The sequence below is a fragment of the Dermacentor andersoni genome, chromosome 11, assembly GCF_023375885.2.
Source record: "Dermacentor andersoni chromosome 11, qqDerAnde1_hic_scaffold, whole genome shotgun sequence".
Classification (NCBI taxonomy): domain Eukaryota; kingdom Metazoa; phylum Arthropoda; class Arachnida; order Ixodida; family Ixodidae; genus Dermacentor; species Dermacentor andersoni.
Window position 1 is genome coordinate 93,174,811 of NC_092824.1, and position 18,603 is coordinate 93,193,413.

General features: G+C 44.9%; 1 protein-coding gene across 1 annotated transcript in view; it reads right to left on the reverse strand.

Moving 5' to 3' along the window:
• The window catches only part of LOC126539049 (multiple PDZ domain protein-like), a 297,857-nt gene that overhangs the window by 188,293 nt on the left and 90,961 nt on the right, over positions 1–18,603 (reverse strand). Inside the window, exon 2 of the mRNA XM_055075156.1 lies at positions 12,503–12,920. The gene's annotated coding sequence lies outside the window, so the exon portion shown is untranslated. The remainder of the gene's footprint in view (positions 1–12,502; positions 12,921–18,603) is intronic.

An 18,603-nucleotide genomic window follows, 5' to 3' on the forward strand; every position in this document is an offset into this window, starting at 1 on the left:
TCTGTGAGTTGAGTTGTCTCTCACCATTTGGTTGAGCACTTTCCGCTCTGTCTTATGTCTCGGGCAGTCTTTCGACGATGCTTCATGGGGACCGGAGCAATTGGCACATTTGAAGTGAGTCGCACGGCAAGCATCTGCACTGTGCTGCTCAGAACACCTCGCGCACACGCTCGAATGTTCGCATATGCCGCTGACATGCCCGATCTTCAAACAATTACGACACTGAAGTGGTCTTGGAACGAACGGTCGCACTGGATGACGAAAAAATCCAACTTTCACGTGGGACGGCAAGCTACCTCCCTTGAAAGTTATCCTCACACAGCGTGAATCTCCTAGGCGACGAATTTCAATAATAGGCACATCTGCTGTGGCGGGTTTGACCAAAATAGGCAAATCGTTGTCGTCGATTGACTCATCGACATCATAAATCACACCTGATATAGTATTGCTGTCCTGTGGTATTACGGTGCGAACATTTATCTTGCCCAGCATTTTCACTGTACTCAAGATATCCAATGCTGCTCTGTTCTTGACATCAACCGCGAGAATGTTCTTACGGGTGTTAACTCTCATATCCGTGCTCTCATTTGGAACAACAGCCTCTAGTGTTACAGATACGGCTTGCCTGTTTAGCCGATTCAGGTTGTCGGTCGGCGTCACGGGTAAGAAGAGGATGGTATGAGCCGTGTCATGGGCCTTTGCTGCCGCCGTCGTCCTTGTTGAAGACGAGGAGGCAGTGACGATTCTCCTCTTTCCTTTTTGCCTCACAACTGTCAAGTAGTCGCCGTCATCCGACAGATCTTCTTCTGAAGCAGAGTAGTACAGCAGGGTGTCCTCGCTGCCTGTGTCGCTCATCAGGGGATTGCGCTTCCTCGGAGCGCTCGACGCTGTGACGTCGGTCTCCTCCGGACGTCTAGCTGACTCCACTTCCATCGCCGAAGGTCTCGGAAGCGGCGCCTCCTGAAAACACGCAAAAAAAACTCGCAAAATGAGAACAGTAGAAAACGGGGTTCCACACAAGAGCCACTTCTTCGTCTTCCGTCATCGTGCAGTAAGTTCGGTAATATTGTACCGGCACTTGAGCGCGCCCACGTGATATACTGGACGATAAGGAGGATATGGTATGAATGTGCGGAAAGTTAGTAGACCAAATAAAAAGAAGTCAAACTCGGCAAGAAAGTGGTGTAGGTCAATGTCATTTTCTTCAACCCCCTCTTCCCCCTCCCCAGCTCTTTAGTTCACTTTTTCGCTGTCTTCTTTTAGCTGTCGGTCGCATGAAGCAATGTGCCCTTTCAAGTTCGACTTCAGATAGACTAAATGCCTTCATATGGGTACATAATTGAGAAGCAGTCTTCAAGCTTTAATTCGTGCAAATGCTTTCGTATTGGCACTCACCCTATAATCGATATGTGGGATCAGATAAATTTCCTGCAGTTGCCTTTCCTTCCTATTGGTGGGCTGGCACTTCGAAGCATAATTAATTTTTCTAGTCTGAGGGATTCATTGATTGAGTGATTCAAGACGTCGACGCGCAATTGATGCAATACTCTGATGGAATTTAGTGAAGTTGATGCATTCAAATATTGCAAAATTCCCTCGTCGGCTTTTTTTCTACAGTTCTTGTTTTTCATATGAAGATAATAAAATGATATATGAGACGTAGTATCAAATATACATGAGCGAAAAAGAAAGCCGCGTTCACATTATCAGGAGTAAATGTGGCAGCCTTCACAGAGTCATCTGATGGCATGTCCTCATTCTCAAGCGTTTCCCACTTCTTCACCTTGCGCGCGAGACCAGTTGCGACGTTAGTAGTTGCGTAGTAATTACGAGCTTGTTAACGACGCTGTTTTCTCGCAGGATGCCGTCCCATTTTCTGCCTCGTCAATTCCACACATTCGCATGAGTTAGCGTCGGGATGCAGGCAGGAAGGCCGTCACTGGGGCGACGGGCAATGTGATTACGAGCATTTGCCTGCATCGGACGCGGAAACTGGATGGGGGGCGTAGAGGACGGAAATGCGTTCACCGGAAGTACGCCGACTGCCGACTTCCTGGTCCGCTCGACTGACAAAGCTGGCGAAGACCGGTACAGCCCCAGCCACTTACACAAATCAGGTTTTCTTTTTTTCTAAACCGGTTGGAGACGGAGAACTATTTGCCTAGAAATTATATTGACTCAAATTCAGTAGCCAACAATCGAAAGGCCATAATGAGCAGTGTCAACGCAACGTAAAGTTGCACGCCCTGTACGCGTGAGAGGGGATGTTCCAGCGAGTACTCACGAAGTGAGAATAAAAAGAAGAATGTGGAGGGCTGCTTCTTGGATGTCAATTAGCGACACCGGAGACTGCAGCATATGTTCTAACGAACTCGATGAGAAAGCGAACAGAAACATGGACGGAGAAAATTACTTTTATGGCGCGAGGAGGAGCTGGTGGCGTCTCTGCGTTAGTGACTTCTTATGTGCTTTGCTATCAACCGAACTATTTCCGCATGACTGGATATTGCTCATGCTTTTCACAGGTCATGCGCTGGCTGTGCGTTTCGCATGATAAGTCATAGTTGGAAATTTACCGGGATTCCCTAGTATGTTTCTAGTTTCTTTTACACTGAAAGATTGTGAAAGGTTTTGATTATTCTATTTTTTTCCTGTCTAAACTGTTCTCTCATTAATTTTTTTTTTAGCCACGATGTCAGGATAGTGTGCTTTTCAGTAAAGCCGAACTTTCCGTCGGGTGGCAAGTAATAAGCAATAACAAAACTGACTTCATGATGACGATAGCAACAGCGACAATAACGGTACGATAACGCTATTGATAGAACGAATGCTACAATGAAGACGGCGAAGAAACTGACGACACGACTTTGTTGGCATGGCGGTCCTTGCTTCGCGGGACGGTGTCGACTTGGGCACTGTTGTGATGGGCCGTTCATCCCGCGACAACTTCCGGATTGGTGGGACCTGGTGTCAGCGGTTTCCAGACATCAGATTGGGGGAAGTGACTGAACAATGACCACGTAGGGGATAAAAAGAGCAACGGACGGCGGGAGTAATCGGCTACTACAACTTCTTCGGGAACTTTGTTTGTAATACTTTGAGTTTTCTTGTAAATATGTAAATATAAATTTGTTTGTAAAACGTCCTGGATATCGGGCCCAGCCCCACTTGCCTTACTCCTCGACGAGCAAAGCACCTTCCACATCTACGGACCCCCAGTCGCAACACCACGAACAATTTCAGACTTTTACTTCCCTCAGTGATTTCTTTTGTAATGGGGAAAAAATATGATGACAACTTCGACATCGCCACAAAGACCTGATTAAATGGAGTAGAGTGCATGAATAGAACCGTCCTCCTGTCCATGTAAGTAGGTGCTGTGAACGATTTACAGCAGACAGGGGCGCGAATGCAGGTCGGTAAATGAAACAGTGCGGGTGATTTGGCTGACGACTTTGAAACAAAAGTTGCGTATTTCGCGCCACCCGAAATTTCAAATACGAACTAAACCTGAAAATCCCAAAGAAACGCACTAAAGACGGAAATCAGTTTATATTTTTTTCACTTCACCGAGTGCGAAAGGCATAAGAAGTCGAAGCCCTACAGAGCTTCAAAATGATTTCAAACCCAAATGCTCAAAAAGTACGGAAAAATATGTCCTGCAAAACATGCATTTTCGGGTGTTTCTATGCCCTTAATGCACAATTTGCTCGCTGCCAAAAAAATAAAAAGAGCATGCAGCCCAGCGCTCGTGTTGTCGCATTCCCTCCTTCAGCTGCTTTCAGCACAGTTTATACCGTCTCCGTTCTTCGGATGGGCATTCCTTTCTCATACAAAGCCCCCGCATGTAGGCAACAACAAAGTCAGACGCTCGTATTTTCGAACCTTCTGCACTGCGTTCCGCACATTCAACCCCGGCAACGTGCGTGGCGCTGGCTGACCTTTTTAGATCTAAGTTAAGTGCGCGAACACAAATAACCCGTGAAAGTTCATGAGTGGTACTGAAACGGTTTGCATGGCTCATTTCGCGTAAAGGTAGGATCTACTGCCATCGACGGCAACGTTTCTGTCTTCACTATCATTTTAATTTTTTTGTTTATTAGAAATACGTTGCTTATCGCAAATTCAGCTCTTTAGCTACCTTTGATAAAAATTACTTAAATTCAAGGAAAAAAATTTTCTGCATTACTTCTCCTGACTTCCGTATCTATTGATGATGTCTGAAATTGTTACTAAATGTTAAGGCTTTTGCTGATTTTCTTGATTCTTCTCGTTTTCCAATAAGAAGTATTCAGTACTTCTTTTCCTTTCTTTCTTTTTTTCTGACCATATTCCTGGAGCTTAACCTTATCAGACGCCACTTTATCCCGTTGATTGAAAACTTGCTTTCACCACATCTCTTGCATCTTCACAATCATAGAAAGTGTACAGCTGCAGAAAAGATTAAGAATTTTTAATTGTTCAGCCAGTTCTGCCAAGTTTACAAAATTTCGACTCCATGCCAAAACTAACTACAGGAACATCAAATATGAGAACATATACTATTTCATGTTTTGAAATGCTTGAAAAGCGCTTATCCAGCCACTAGAAAATTATGCCTAGTGCATGACTTTGTGAAAAACAATGAAAGAAGTGAACCCGCTACATACAACATACTGACACACAGTAAAAACACCCAGCTGTCTACCTTCCCACTTATTTTGCTAAAACATTCTGCACGTTATTCAAAATTGCAGCACAGTTCCAATAATAAAGGTTTCAAGATGTATGAAAAACATTCTAAATACGATTACTTTTATCCGTGCTTTTGCTGTTGATGCACTCTCTTGCGGTGCACAATTGTGTGGATAGCGTCTCAAAGGGTTAAGACATCAGCGGTTAACGACATTCCATTGGCCGCTTCGCCCCGATGATGGCCGCTGCTGCCTGTAGAAACGAATACAAAAGCCCACTCGTAGAAACGTCGGCTACTTCTGGCCGTCTGGCTGCGATTCCATTTTTGCGCTTTCTTAAGTCTCCCCTGCATCGCGTCCTTTGCTAGCTTTCGCAAACCCGCGAGGTTGTGCTGCCAACTCCATTTCATCGCCTGTTTGCTTACTGCGCGATTCTGCCGTTATTTTTCTCTTTCCTGACGCACTGCGTTGAAACCTGAGGCTCTGCATTTTCCGCCGCGAATTCGTTTGATGGAAGGCCTTCCCGCGTTTCCCTTGGGTAATCTCGCTTTCTAACCTTGACGTTTTGCAGAATGAAAGCGGGTAGTATGTGGAAGCCGCAAACTGGGTTTCTATGGCCTTTGTTTCTTTTTCTTTCTCCAGTCTAAGAGGAGGTCAAGGAAGAGATTTAGACCTGACCTTCGACCTTCTGCTAGACCGAGCATGGCGTAGAGGGGAACGGAGGTAGTACGTATATGGTGGAACTGTGCGTGCAAACTACAGGTGAATCCAGACTTTCAGAAATGTGCCAAATATTGTTGTTGCGTCGAAGCGTCACGATGCAGGCACGTCCGAATCACGGTCCTCAGCGAAAAAGTCGGGATCTGCGGTACAAGGGCCTTCTTAAAAAGTATATTATCAGTTACACATACACAGACGTAATTATTAGGATGTATATTCTTTATTACGCAACTTATAGTAAGCTGATATACGTTAGTGCACAAGTACACAATGAGCATTGAAGCGTGTACTACTAATTGTGTGAAAGTACAGACCACGGAAAAAGAAGAAAGGGGGTTAACCGAGGGACCCGATCTCTATTGATCGTATCATACGAAGCCAATAAACAAAGGCACCAAGGACAACACAGAGGAAATTGCTAATTGGATTAAAGGAAGGATAAATTAATGGATATGAAAATGGATGAAAAAACAATCCGCCGTAGGTGGGGAACGATCCCACGTCTTCGCATTACGCGTGCGATGATCTACCAATTGAGCTGCCACGGCTAGGTTTTACCATCCACTTTCTGGGGTGTTTATGTGTTACTACTAGAACTAACCCTGGGAGTGTTAGGCAGCGCCTTGGTGGCGGATGTGGAACATCCTTTCTGCCGCAGGCGTCACGAGTACGTGATCTTTTTTGGTTGAAGGCAACTGGTCAATAGACCCACACATTTCATATATTCAATTAGTAAGGAAAAGCAATTTCCCATGTGTTGTATTTCGTGCCTTTGTTTTTTGGCTTCTTATGATAAGGCAGAGAAAGCGGCATTTGAAAAAGTAAGTCATTGCACACAAAAAAAAGAAGTGGGTGAGCCCACAGGAAGTGAACGGCTGGGCCTAGTGCCAACTTTTTGACAAAATGAAACTTGCATTTGTCGAAATCGGCACTGGTGATCCGTTGTTTAGATTCTTGCTTAGATGATCCCCGGTGCGCAATAAATTTGTTTCAAGATATATGGTCCACTTCCTCTAGGTTAAAAAAATGATATAGCTCAAGTACACAGAAGGCTTTATAACCGAAGACTTTGCTGTTTCAAAAAGAAATGGCAAACGTTTAGCCCAGAATATAAAAAGAATGTTTGGAAGTTCGGGAAAGCTGCCGACAGGCCAGGTAAATATCCTCCAACGTGCAATCACGTCGAACAAGAGAGGGAACAAGATTGTGCTTGTTCCTATTACAAAAAAACACCGTGACATTCTAGAAGTGCTTAGTTTTTCGCTCAGTGACTTTTCTAGCGATCCGAGGGTGGTTCTTTTATTTGTTTTTCTCGGAGCGAGTCTAAAGACTTGCGTCTCTCGGAAGTATTGAATTTGATTGCCTCAGGTTTAAGCCGGCCCTTATGTTGTTCTTCTCCTGCGTATTGGACAGCGATGTGCAGCTTGTCGTTCGTATACTCTACGCACGGGCACAATACACTGCTTGATGTGTTCGTTTGCACAGACCACACAGAGCAAGACAAACGCGACAGAGATACTTGGTGTATTGTTGGAAATCGCAAAGGTAACGACAGTGGAAACGAGACACTGATGATGGAGCTTCTTATAACTGTATAGTAAGGGATATAAAAGCAGCGACATCCCCGAAACTTTCCAACATTATGTCTAATGGGGCGCACTCATTGAAACAGCTATACCTTGCTAGTAACTTGCGCTGCACCCTCTCCGTTCAATTCTCCGAACGTATCCTAATGAGGCACAGTTCCACCGTACCTCAGTTTGTCAGCCTGAAGTTTATGACCGCCGGTGAAATCAGGACATGTCGCTGCTTAAACCGTACACATAGTGTAGAAGGGAAGAAGGGGAACAAGGGGGCCCCAATTTTTGTTTGAGTTTTTCTCAGGATATTGCTGCGACGTGAACAGCGATTGCTGAACACCTAGAAAAGAAAGGGGGAGTGCCTCGTCTTCTTTGAATTGTTATACGTGTTAAGACGAAGCTGCTTGCATGTCGACGGCACCCAAGCATGAGCCTTCCTGTCATAAACGAGAAGGTTTCTCGCCGTGCCACTTTTCGTGCTTGTCTGCCTTTCTTTCTTTCTTTTTTCAATTTGTATGTCTTCCACTTTGCTATGTGTTACAACAGTAGAATGCACGACAAACTAGCCCAACAGTCAGTTATTCGTAAATATTTCTAGGCAGCTTATTCACATGGGAAGTTCCAAACCTTTCGTACCGAATGCGATGAGGCTCATATGGCGGGTCACTGGAAGCGGCTGCAGAAGCAACGGCAGCAGCAATACTTCAACAACACCCACAATAACAGTAGAAACAGCAAAAGTGTGTGCGGGGTGTTTCATTTTTCCATTTTTTAAGACCATACAGAATTTTTAAACATCGCCTGTAGCAGATAACATAATTCTAGTCATTGTGTTGGGTTACAGAACGAGGCGGGTTGCACGAGAAATCAAAGTGCCTAATCGTACAATGTAAAAAAATAAAATCAAATAACACCTTCATTAATTATTTATGGTTTATATTCCAATTAACGCTGTGCAGCCGGTGAGGTCGAACTGGAACGAATCTTCAGGATGACTTTTCAGTTTCGAGATATTCGAAGGTTGTGGTTACTCGCTTATACAACCTTCGAAAGTGTATGGGCCTGTTTGCTATCTCAGGTCCTTGTTATAGCGCAGCAGCAATGTAGCGTTCGGCATGCAGGCTGGGTTACAGCATCGCGCCGTCAGCTTTTAATAACTCAACCTTACAAACTCCTAGCTGCCTTCGAACGTAGAGCCAGTAAAACGCCACACGAGCAACAAAAGTTTCAGGCTACTGGCTAAATAAAGCGTGCGAGTAAGTGGTTGTCTATTCGAGTGACGTATTATACGCAAGACAAACTTCATGGTAGATTTATTGATGGAAGTGTTTAAGAGCAAATATTTGAGACTCTAGCTGTTTTTTGATTGACGTTTGACATCGCCCACGCCAGCGCATGCCGGCGTTTGTGGTTCGTTCGGAAACTCCTCTTGAACTCACCGTTGCAGCTGCCCCGTGAAGCTTATTAGCAGTAAAACTAGAACAAGGTAAAAGTGGGAGCCAACGTTTTGATAAGTGGACTTGTCTTTATCAAACCTTGAAAGTTTCAAGGTTCTGGAAAGACAAGTCCATTTGTCGAAACGTTGGCTCCCGCTTTTACCTTGATCCCGTTTTGCTCATGGTCTTGAATTTACATCTCCCGTCTTCCCGGTGTTTTCCCTTGTTAGCACTGAGTGATTTCAAATGCATGCCCTAGTGCTGAGTAGGAAAATGGTGTGGTGGCGTGGCGATAAAGAAGAATTTTACCGTTGGAGTAATAGCGTACGATGCCTGACAAACGGAATGAACAAAGCGCTGGCTTGTATACCATGCGCGGTTACTCTGTTTACGCGCACATGTAACGTGTGCTAGCCATGGTATAACCAGTTCAGCCTTGCTCTAATTCGAAGCGATTACCGCTTACCCCCGCGGCGAGGTATTGCGATCACCTTTCCTTGTATTCGTCAAGCGGTAATTACCTGCTATGAGACAAGTTGATAACCGATACCGGCTCCAATCTGTCACTGCCATCTTGCTGCCAATGTACGGGTGGCACGGCCTAGTCAGGCAAACGTTTGCCTTTAGCCGTGTCCCCTAAGACAATCTGTTCATTGTCTTAAAGAAAGAAAGAAAGATTGTAACGTCAGGCTCTGACGGTCGTTGCGATATCGGGAGCCCGAATGGCGTCGCCAGGGAGACGGGTGATTGCCGAGACGAGGAACGCAACGGTGGTGAAGCTCGGCTCTGCTTCGCGCGCACAAGCGGCTCGGGACGGCACGCGACAAACGCAGGCGCGAACAAACAACGAGGCAGCAGCAGGTGGGTGCGGGCGGAACTGGTGGCGAGGCCACGACGGTACGACTGGACGTCAGCTGTGTAATTAGCCAAATGGTGCCGTCAACGTACGCTAATGGGAAACAAATGAGCATTGCCCCGGGGACCGATGCGCTCTGCGTAGCAGTTTCATCGGCACGCAGCAGGAGCAGCAGCAGTAACGCTGAAGGAACACTGTAGACACCAAGCGCAACTGTTGTCATTGCGGAGAAGAGCATCGTTGGAAGCGCTGCCGCCTCGGGCGGCCGTATGGGAACGGTACGCGTGGCATCCAAACGGTAACACGTACCACGCCGTACCATGCCTTTCGTTTAACTTTCAGCCGTGCAGGTCAAGGTGGCAGGGAAGTGTTTAGATTTAGGGTGATTCGTCATCGCGGAATGCATTTACTGTGACAAATACTGGCGCTGCTGTAGAGACGAGAAGGGGGGGGGGGGGGAGGGCAGGATAATCGCAGCGTTTGCTAAACGTGGAGGGAGTGCCTGCAGGCGTGAATAAAACCGCGTGGAACACACGGCAGCTGGAGAAAGAGCCGGCACATACTCCTTGTCCTTGGAAGTCAAAGGGCCCGCCGGAAAGTTAAGACTGGTAATGAGCAACATTGACCAAAAAGAGTAAGTCTCAGCCAGATACTTCTTAAACAACTAAATTAAATTCTGCTATTTTACGCGCTAAAATTACAATGATTGTCAGGTACGCCCTAATGGAGGACTGCGCAATAATTTAGACCATCTGAGATTCTTTACGATGCATTTCGTATAGGCCGCATTTCGTCCCCATCGAAATGGGGCTGCCGCAGATAGGATTGAACCCGTGCCTTGAGCTAAGCAGCGCTTCGCCGTAGCCACTGTACCACAGCGGTAGTTAGTGTTCTCGTTTATTGGTAGTATCTGTCTAACCGCTGGCTGCAGAGAGACCGTTCTTTTTCAGCCACGGCTGCTTATTGTCCTTGAGGCCATTGCGCGTCTTAATAAGCCCAGTAGAAGCAAACGTTCCGAACTTTGCTCTCGTTTTTTTGTTTTACCCTTGGCAGCAATTTTTGTAATGATAAAGGATTCACACAAGCAAGCCACCATGTGATTTATATTCAGGTGTAGAACGCGCTCGCGTGTTCACCTGGTTGTGTTGATGGGTACTTGCACCGTGGCGGTTGCCTTTGAGCAGCACACGCAAAACTCCAGAATGTAATTAATCGCCACTATACAGAGCAAGCCTATGTAGTGGAGTGCGCTGTATAGAGGCCGACTCTGAAGATTGTCTCACTTGTGAAGTTAGTACCTATAGATGGTGTACTAGTGTAGGAATTTTCAGTTACTTTTAGTTAGTGAACGATGAGTAGAACCTCCCATTGACTAATGCACTGCTCGTTCTAAACGTTCCTCAATCTTCAATGCACATTGCTTTCATAAATATAGACAAGACAGCGGTTTTCTTTAATCATTTATCCAGTGATTGCTTGATTCTCCGAAATATATACCGATCTCCCACCTCAGGAACCTGCTGACAACGTAGCCGCACCGCCACTATCGCGAAGCGATTAAAATAATTCCCCGCATCCTACACTGCTCCTTAAACTGCAGGGTTCGCTGCTGTGAAGGCCAGAAAGAGAGACTAGCGATGCTTTCGCGTCCCAAATTAGTGCACGTCACGGCTTGTGAACGCAACACTTCAGCTTCCAAGACGGCCTCTGTGAGCAAATTACGAAGGTCATTATCCTTATTCCAGGCCCATTATCGTTACCCCGTCTCTTAACTGTAGCGTAGAGGAACATAGTCTTCACCCGACCTGCAAAAGAATACTGTGTTCAGAGTAGTTATCCTAAGTATGCGCTAAACTGCGCAACTTTGTTCGCAACCTCTTGAAAGCACCGGCCACCGCGGCAAGGTCACAAGCGAAGAAAATTGTTGCCCGCCGCGTTTGTGCAGCCCTTTAATCTGGGGAAGTTACCTGCCCGAATTTCCCCTGGCATTCTTTCCCCTCGCCTGCATTCCACTCGCCCGAGAGACGCCGGTAATTGTTGTCCCTGACGTTATTGAATTAGTCCGGGCCCGGGCGTCCTCCCTAATTGCCTACTCATTGTTATGGCTACTTGCTAATTGATACCCCGAAGGAAGTCTCGGTGTTTCTACCCCTGTGTAGTTGGCTTGCTGAGCTTCCCTTTAGCCTCGTGACCCTGTTTCTTGCGAAACGGCTATCAAGTCAAGGCCTTCGGCAATCGAAGGGATCGCTCTCGGCCAACGCAAGTATACGCGCTCGAAAGGCAGCCTATGGTTTATTTATTTATTTATTTATTTATTTATTTATTTATTTATTTATTTATTTATTTATTTATTTATTTATTTATTAATTATACCCTCACTACCAAAGGAATTACACAGAAGAGTGTTTGCAGCAAACAAAGGATTGAGTGGGGAAATAGATTGGTTTCAGAGGCTTCTGAATATGTCATTTTAGCTAGTTCTTGGTTATAAAAGTGGTTATAAAAATAGGATGCGTGGTATACAGTCGGTATACAACAAACGCCGCTGCAACAAAATGACCTGTATAACGCAGGAATAATTTTGAATCAGTTCTATTGTGAGCTTTGCGGTGCGCGGCCTTTACAACGAAGTCAGCAGTATAACAAATTATTTTGGAGGTCCCAAGCACTTCGTTGTAAAAGCGTTAGGCTGCGCACACAATTGCAGTTGGCTATACCTGTGACGGACAAACAGACCTGATTACGCAATGTTCGCTAAAACGGCTAGAAATCATTAGCTACAACTTCGGGTAGGTGTTTAGAGTCAGCGGATAATACAACAAAATTGTAATTAATGCAAAAGGGGCAACGCAAGAGCTTGGAAGCTGCAAGCGTGGAGTCATTACTGTTGACCGTCCAAAAAACTTCGGCGGTGTTCCTCGTCTAGTATTGTAAGCTCCGCACTTTCAAAATTAGATAATTTTTAATCAACGCCGGCATGTAATGCATTATCAGCTCACTGTTGTAAGCGGTTTGTAAGCCTCCCCGCAAAGCAGAGCGCTTTCTGGCCTTCGAGGATATCTAGTTAAAAAAAAAAAAGATGTGTAAATAAGGATAAATAGAAATAGCTTTAGGTGTCGTCATTGATTGACTAGCCGACCAACCGACATCTTTCATACCCTTTATGGCACTGAATTTAAAATGAGCCTGACTCGCCGTGTCTATATCTAGGTATGTGGTACGACGTGGCCAACTCACCTTCTCCGCTTGCCACCAGGCGCGCAAGTTCCAGTGAGTCTCAAGGCTCGAGAAATAATCCTGTCGATATCGGGTATGCTTTGAACCCTCCTTGCGTGTGCACAGTACGAAGCTCGAGCAGCTGTTAGGGGGGTGCTTGAGCTCGATCACGTGATTAGCTTCTCCGAGGTGGCACACGCAATTGCACGCACTAAAAACGCGCACTGAAAATCACTGCCACTTTCCCTTGCTCGGGCGCATTCACTTCGCCGCGAGAATCGGAAGGCGGTCACCGAAGAACAGGGGAAAAAAAAAGTCAGTTGTTTGGATTCCTGTGGGACTGTTAGACGTTCTCCAATGTGGTTGGCGGCGTATCCACGTGACCTGCTTGGTGATCGATAGAGGGCGCTGCCTTGTCTCTAGGTTCTCCTCGGTGCACCTGCGCGCAAGTGGAAAGGAGAAAAACCTAAACAGCAAAGTTCGTGACTCACATCGCACGAAGAAGTCGCGTCGAATCGACCAGCGTCGCTGGTTAAGAGTGATGTAAATTGGCCCCAAGGCTAGACAGTGCAAACAAGAACTTTCAAGACAAACAGACTACAGGCGACGAGTTCAGTTTGTCTTTCGCGTTCGGAAGTTTGCGACCTTCTTTTGCTGCCCGTTAATTAGTTGCGAAAAAGTAAGTTTGGTGTGCCTCGTCAAAAGCCTGGAGGTCTTCAAAATCGCGAATAAGGAAACCTCTGGAAAAGAAAGCGATATACAACACGGCAAACTTTCGCACTGGCTAATAGAAGCTTGTAGAAACACTCTCGCTACGAATAGAACAAACGGGTACAAACATCCGAGCAGAATGAGCATTTGTGGTATGACCACGTGACCTATGACGAGATTGTGTAGCATCCAATCACGGCGGCGTTCGCTGCAAACCAGTTTCCATTAAAGCATTTTATCTCTGTCGTGCAATAAAAGAAAACTGGCGACAAACTTTGTTCCGTACAAGAGTATCATTGCCTATTTTTTATTTTTTTTTCATGTAGCAATAAACCTATACGTTTACAATCAGCTAATAAACCTTACGCAACCTTCAGAGTTTGGATGAACACTGGTAGTGGACAGAGTTATGATCTTTATCTTGATAATTAATTATCTTGATCGAGGGTGCAATGTATACGTTAAACAGCATGTTATTGTTTTTGTTTTTCTTGCGCCAACTTCTCAATAGGTGGTGTCCTTCCCACCGTCTGGAACTCCCGTAGTTGTCGAGCACCCGGCCGGTACCACGATCTGATTATGAGGCACATCGCATTGGGGAACACCGGATTACGTTTGACCACCTGGGGTTCTTTAAAGTGCACAAAACGCACGGTACACCAACTTTTTGCATTACGCCCTGCAGGAATGCAACGTTTAAAAAAAGACTTGTTAGAAACACCGAGGAGTACTAAAAAAATGCGTGTAACACGAGTGTGCAAAGCTATAATAATCGTAAATACAATCGAAAACATCCTAAGTAGTCAAGAATTAGGATCAGTGAGGCTTCCCAGAGAGGGCGATTTGATTCAGACCTGCAGTTGTGCTTTGAATGAAGCCTTTTTTTTATTTATTTTGGGCCACCCTCGAACACTGCTGTTTTCCACGCGAGTGTTCGTTGCAACTAGCGAAGCCTTTGCTTCCTCCTTCGTTTAGCTTTGTAAGACGAGATGAACAATGGTGGATTGAGGGAATAAGCGCAAAAGCATTCGTTCCGTCCTGATGCTTGTTTCTGCTCTAACTACATCTGTTGCTAAGGCGCCTTGGTCGTCTGTCTAGCTTGGTGTAGTTCAGTCTAGAAAGCAGCGTTGCTATGATTACAAACACAAGCGACAAGAAAAGCGTAGGGGCGGTTTAATTTTTTTCTCGTCGCAGTGGATCGTGAGATAAAAAATAAATTAAACTAAGAGCTGAAAACGTCCTTACAAAAAAGAAGAAAGAACAAGAAACGCTAAATAAACAGAGTACAAGTTTCCTTTGATGCTTCGGAAATATCACAAAATATTAGGAAATATCGTAAACCTGCTAGAAATGTTGAGGCATGCCACAAGCCTATTGTTGGAGATAATTCCATAATTGCGTTGCCGTAATTAACTTCTTTCGATTCCTTTCCAAAAACGCTGCATTCAATTGCGTCCATTGAGTCTGTCTTGCATATAGCAGATCGTGTTTTGTGATATTCTTATTCCGTTCTCCCCGTTCGACTGCGTTTCTGTTAACCTCACCGCTACCTCTGCATATCGATTTACTCCACACCTGAACAACGAATCGACAAATGTAGGGCTTTCCGAGCAAGAGGAAGCCAGTGTCAGGAAGTAAAGAAATACTCCTTGCTTTCATAGAATGACGTGTTCCATTCAAGTGCTAGTTTATTGTAATGCGAAAGCATTATATATCCCATGAGGCAGAAAAGCCGGCGTTGTTCCACAACGAGAGGTAGCAAATGTCATCATCATCAATGACGTCATCTGCGTCTTGTGCGACGTCAGAAGCAATACAAAATTAAAGTTAGGATAAGTTAGAGTAAGGCGACGTAAGGTGTAGTAAAGGGAATTAAGGTGAAATAAATTGGATTAGGTGGATTAAGATCGGGACAAATAAGAGCAAGGTGGATTAAGAGGGATAATGGTGGGTTAAGATCGATTAAGGTGGATAGGGTGGAATATAGCAAAATAAGGTGGATTAAGGTAGGTAGAAATTAGAGCACGGTGGGTTAAGATGGATTAAAGTGAAATAAGTTGGTACAAATTAGAGCAAGGTGGATAAAAATGGATTAAGGTAGAGTTGTGATGTACAGGTGACATTGTATAACGTCACGTCTCGTAAACGTAACCAACTAATTGGAGGAGTCATAATGATGTCGCATTCAAATAACATTAGGATACTTAAGTGAATGCCAATTTTTTTTATTCCTGTGTACTTGTCTCGTCGTCGTTTTTCTCAAGCTACCGTTTTATTCTCCTCGGCTGAGAACCAACTACCCCAAGGAAATGTTTTACAAATGTGTGTTTAATTTTTTCTTCTTACTTAACAGCTTAGACTGCGAAGTGAGCCCGAAAAAAAAAAAGCACGTCGTGTACCAGGTGTCGGTGACACTTTTACTGCCACCTGTCGGCCGGTTCGTTTCTTTCTGGAGCTGTCGCCTTGTAGTTCCAATGTTTCCCGTTTAACAGCGTAGATTTTGCCGAGAAACGGAGCTGACACAGCGAGCGAACCCTCTTGTTCTTCTTTTTTGTCTTTTCAACATTTTTCCTTAGTCTTCTCATTCCATCGTTGCTTGTACATCAATTTTCGCACTTTCGAGCTTCTTTTTTCTTCCGGGAAAAATTTCATTACGAAATGTAAGATGGATATTTCCGGCAACACTCGTCTATTGACGAGCAAATGATTTAAACGGGTGAAGCGTCGGGTTTGAGTGGACAGCAGCTATCGATGGTTGACAGAAAAAAAAAGAAAGAAAAAAATGAGCGGAATAAATATAGGTGCTAGTGGAGGGCACCAAGTATGGCATATATTTTCTTGTCGATGTTTTCTTTTTTTCATGTCGTGATTCTTCTTGCTACACGCAACATTGAGCATAAGAGAATCGAGCGTTTACGAGATCGCGCATGCCATTTTTCTTGAGTACGCGTACAGTGCTGACAAAGCGAAAATCTTTCTCTTGGCTGAAAGACCGAAGCTGGCATCTAGGAAACCGGGGCTACGGTACGCATGTGTGTATTACATTCGCGTCGCTCAAATGGAATGATAAATGGCTCCTGTTTTACGCAATAGCTCTCTTCTCATTTGTCAATGTGGTCCTTGCCAGTGATGATGGGTCCAAGCAATGCAGGTTGTTTTTTTACTATTCTACTTTGTATTCCGAACATTCAAACGCCCTTGGGCTGGTCGGCGCCACGTCCGGCCCTGTCCAAAGTGGAGCAAAGGAGAGACCGTTGTCTTCGGTACCCGGACCCATCAGGCATCCTAGCTTAAACCCAGTGTTGCTCTATCTCTTCTTAACAAGTCCTTTCAGAGCGAAAAAAAAAAAAAAAACACATGCACGCACGCATTCGCACTCGCAGACACAGCACGCTTTTTCACAAAAGCGCTTTTGAAAAAGTGCAAGTGTACACGAGGGAGGCGTCTTTTGTTGGGGTGAATGCGTGCGCAAATGTGACTGTGTGTTTTTTTGTATCTGTGAAGGAGCCTGCTTAGACGACTTACCAACTAGCCAAGCTGCAAGTTCTAGGTTACACCTCTCGCTATACAGCTTGTTGTTGCTATTCTAATTTCTTTTCGCACTTTTTTAAATGCAGACGTCTCGATTCTTTACGTGTACGGTGACCTGCCTATTTTCCCTAAATTTCTAGGCTCTGCACTTCGCGCTGCTTTGGTGTCGCTGAAATCTAAACACAAACTACATTTTTCTAGCGCAGTGAAAGGAAGTTGAAGAACGCAAACTGTAGTAATAATCGCACTACTTGCGACATGGGGAAATAAAACTGTGGCAGGGCCTTGAACAAATTTTTGCACACACACGCACGCACGCACGCATGCACGCACGCACACACACACACACACACACACACACACACACACACACACACACACACGCACACGCACACGCACACGCACACGCACACGCACACGCACACGCACACGCACACGCACACACGCACACACACACACGCACACACACACACACACACACACACACACACCCGCATTTATACGGAATACGTCCCGTATAAATAATTAACGTGAAAGATGGGTCTGGCTACTGCATCGCTTGGAGAGGCACTCTCTGACGAGCTGGTGTATTGAACAACTGATAACAAGGCTAGAATTCTGAGAGTTAAAACAGTGGGATAATCCTGATGCCCTTTTGTTATATAGTGGTGAATCAGTCGAGTGATGCACCACATGCATGAAACGGAATATTATTACTAATCCGTGTTTTTGCGGCGTAAGAAAGATGCGAGCAAGCAAATTCGATGGGTCGTACTTCTTGTCTTGGGACCAGGAAATGTATTACAGTCGTGCACGTTTACTTTCGTAGACTTGCGGGTACAGCTTACGCAACAAATTTTCTGCAATAGATGCACGCTCAAGAAACCACATTAGGACACTCTGCCACTGCCACATAAGCATGAAAGTTAACAACAGAAACAAAATAGGTCGATACCGACATGAAAGCTGTGCATCTGGATGTTTGTACAAAATGTGTGTATAGCAATATTGAAATTGCGTAATCTAATGGCCAAACATTTGGTGTTCTTCTTTCCTCACCCAGCATAATTAATCCAAATAAGGAGATTTGCATAAACTTTTAAGTGCTTGTTATGCCCATCTCAAGCTGCCGTTACGTAATATGAGAGGGAGCGCGCGCCCGTGAGATTTGAGAAACTTCAATAATTATAATACACAGGGAGAAGTTCGTAGAACTCCTCATTGCAAATTCAATGTCCGTTACTACATGCCGCGTGGAAGCAAATAGCCGGATATATGCCAGCAAAAGCCCATTTATTTGGAAATTGAGATTTTTCCCGAGTTTACCCTCAGGGCTCCGAAGTGACAAACTAGATGCTTCTTTCCACGTTCATATTTACCTACCACATGTTAAAACACTACATGCTCGGTGCTTGGCCCGGGGCCCTCTGCAAAGAATGTATTTTCTTGGTAAGTCGATTCATTCATTCAAATATTTTAAGCATGGAGGCGTGCAACTAAGAATGATGACGAACGGGAGAACCTCTGGTGGTGTAGCAAGGTAGATGGAACCTTCTTATGCGACACTCACGCATATAGCGCAAAGTTAGGGAGAAGCGTACACAGGACACGATAGAGAGATATGTTGAAAATGAGAAAAGGTGAGAGTAACAGAAAAAGGAGTATCCCACCTCTACGGAGATGCTAGCACCCCCTAAACACACATTTAAGTTTGCCAAATCAGTTCTGGTTTTTGATATTTTAACATTTGGCCTTGTTTCAATGGACTATTTGCACCTATGTCCGCTTCGAACCAAAATGTTATGCCAACACATGAATTGGAACGTCTGTAGAACGAAAGTTTGATGTAGTAGCTTCAAATGGACCTGATATTTCATCGG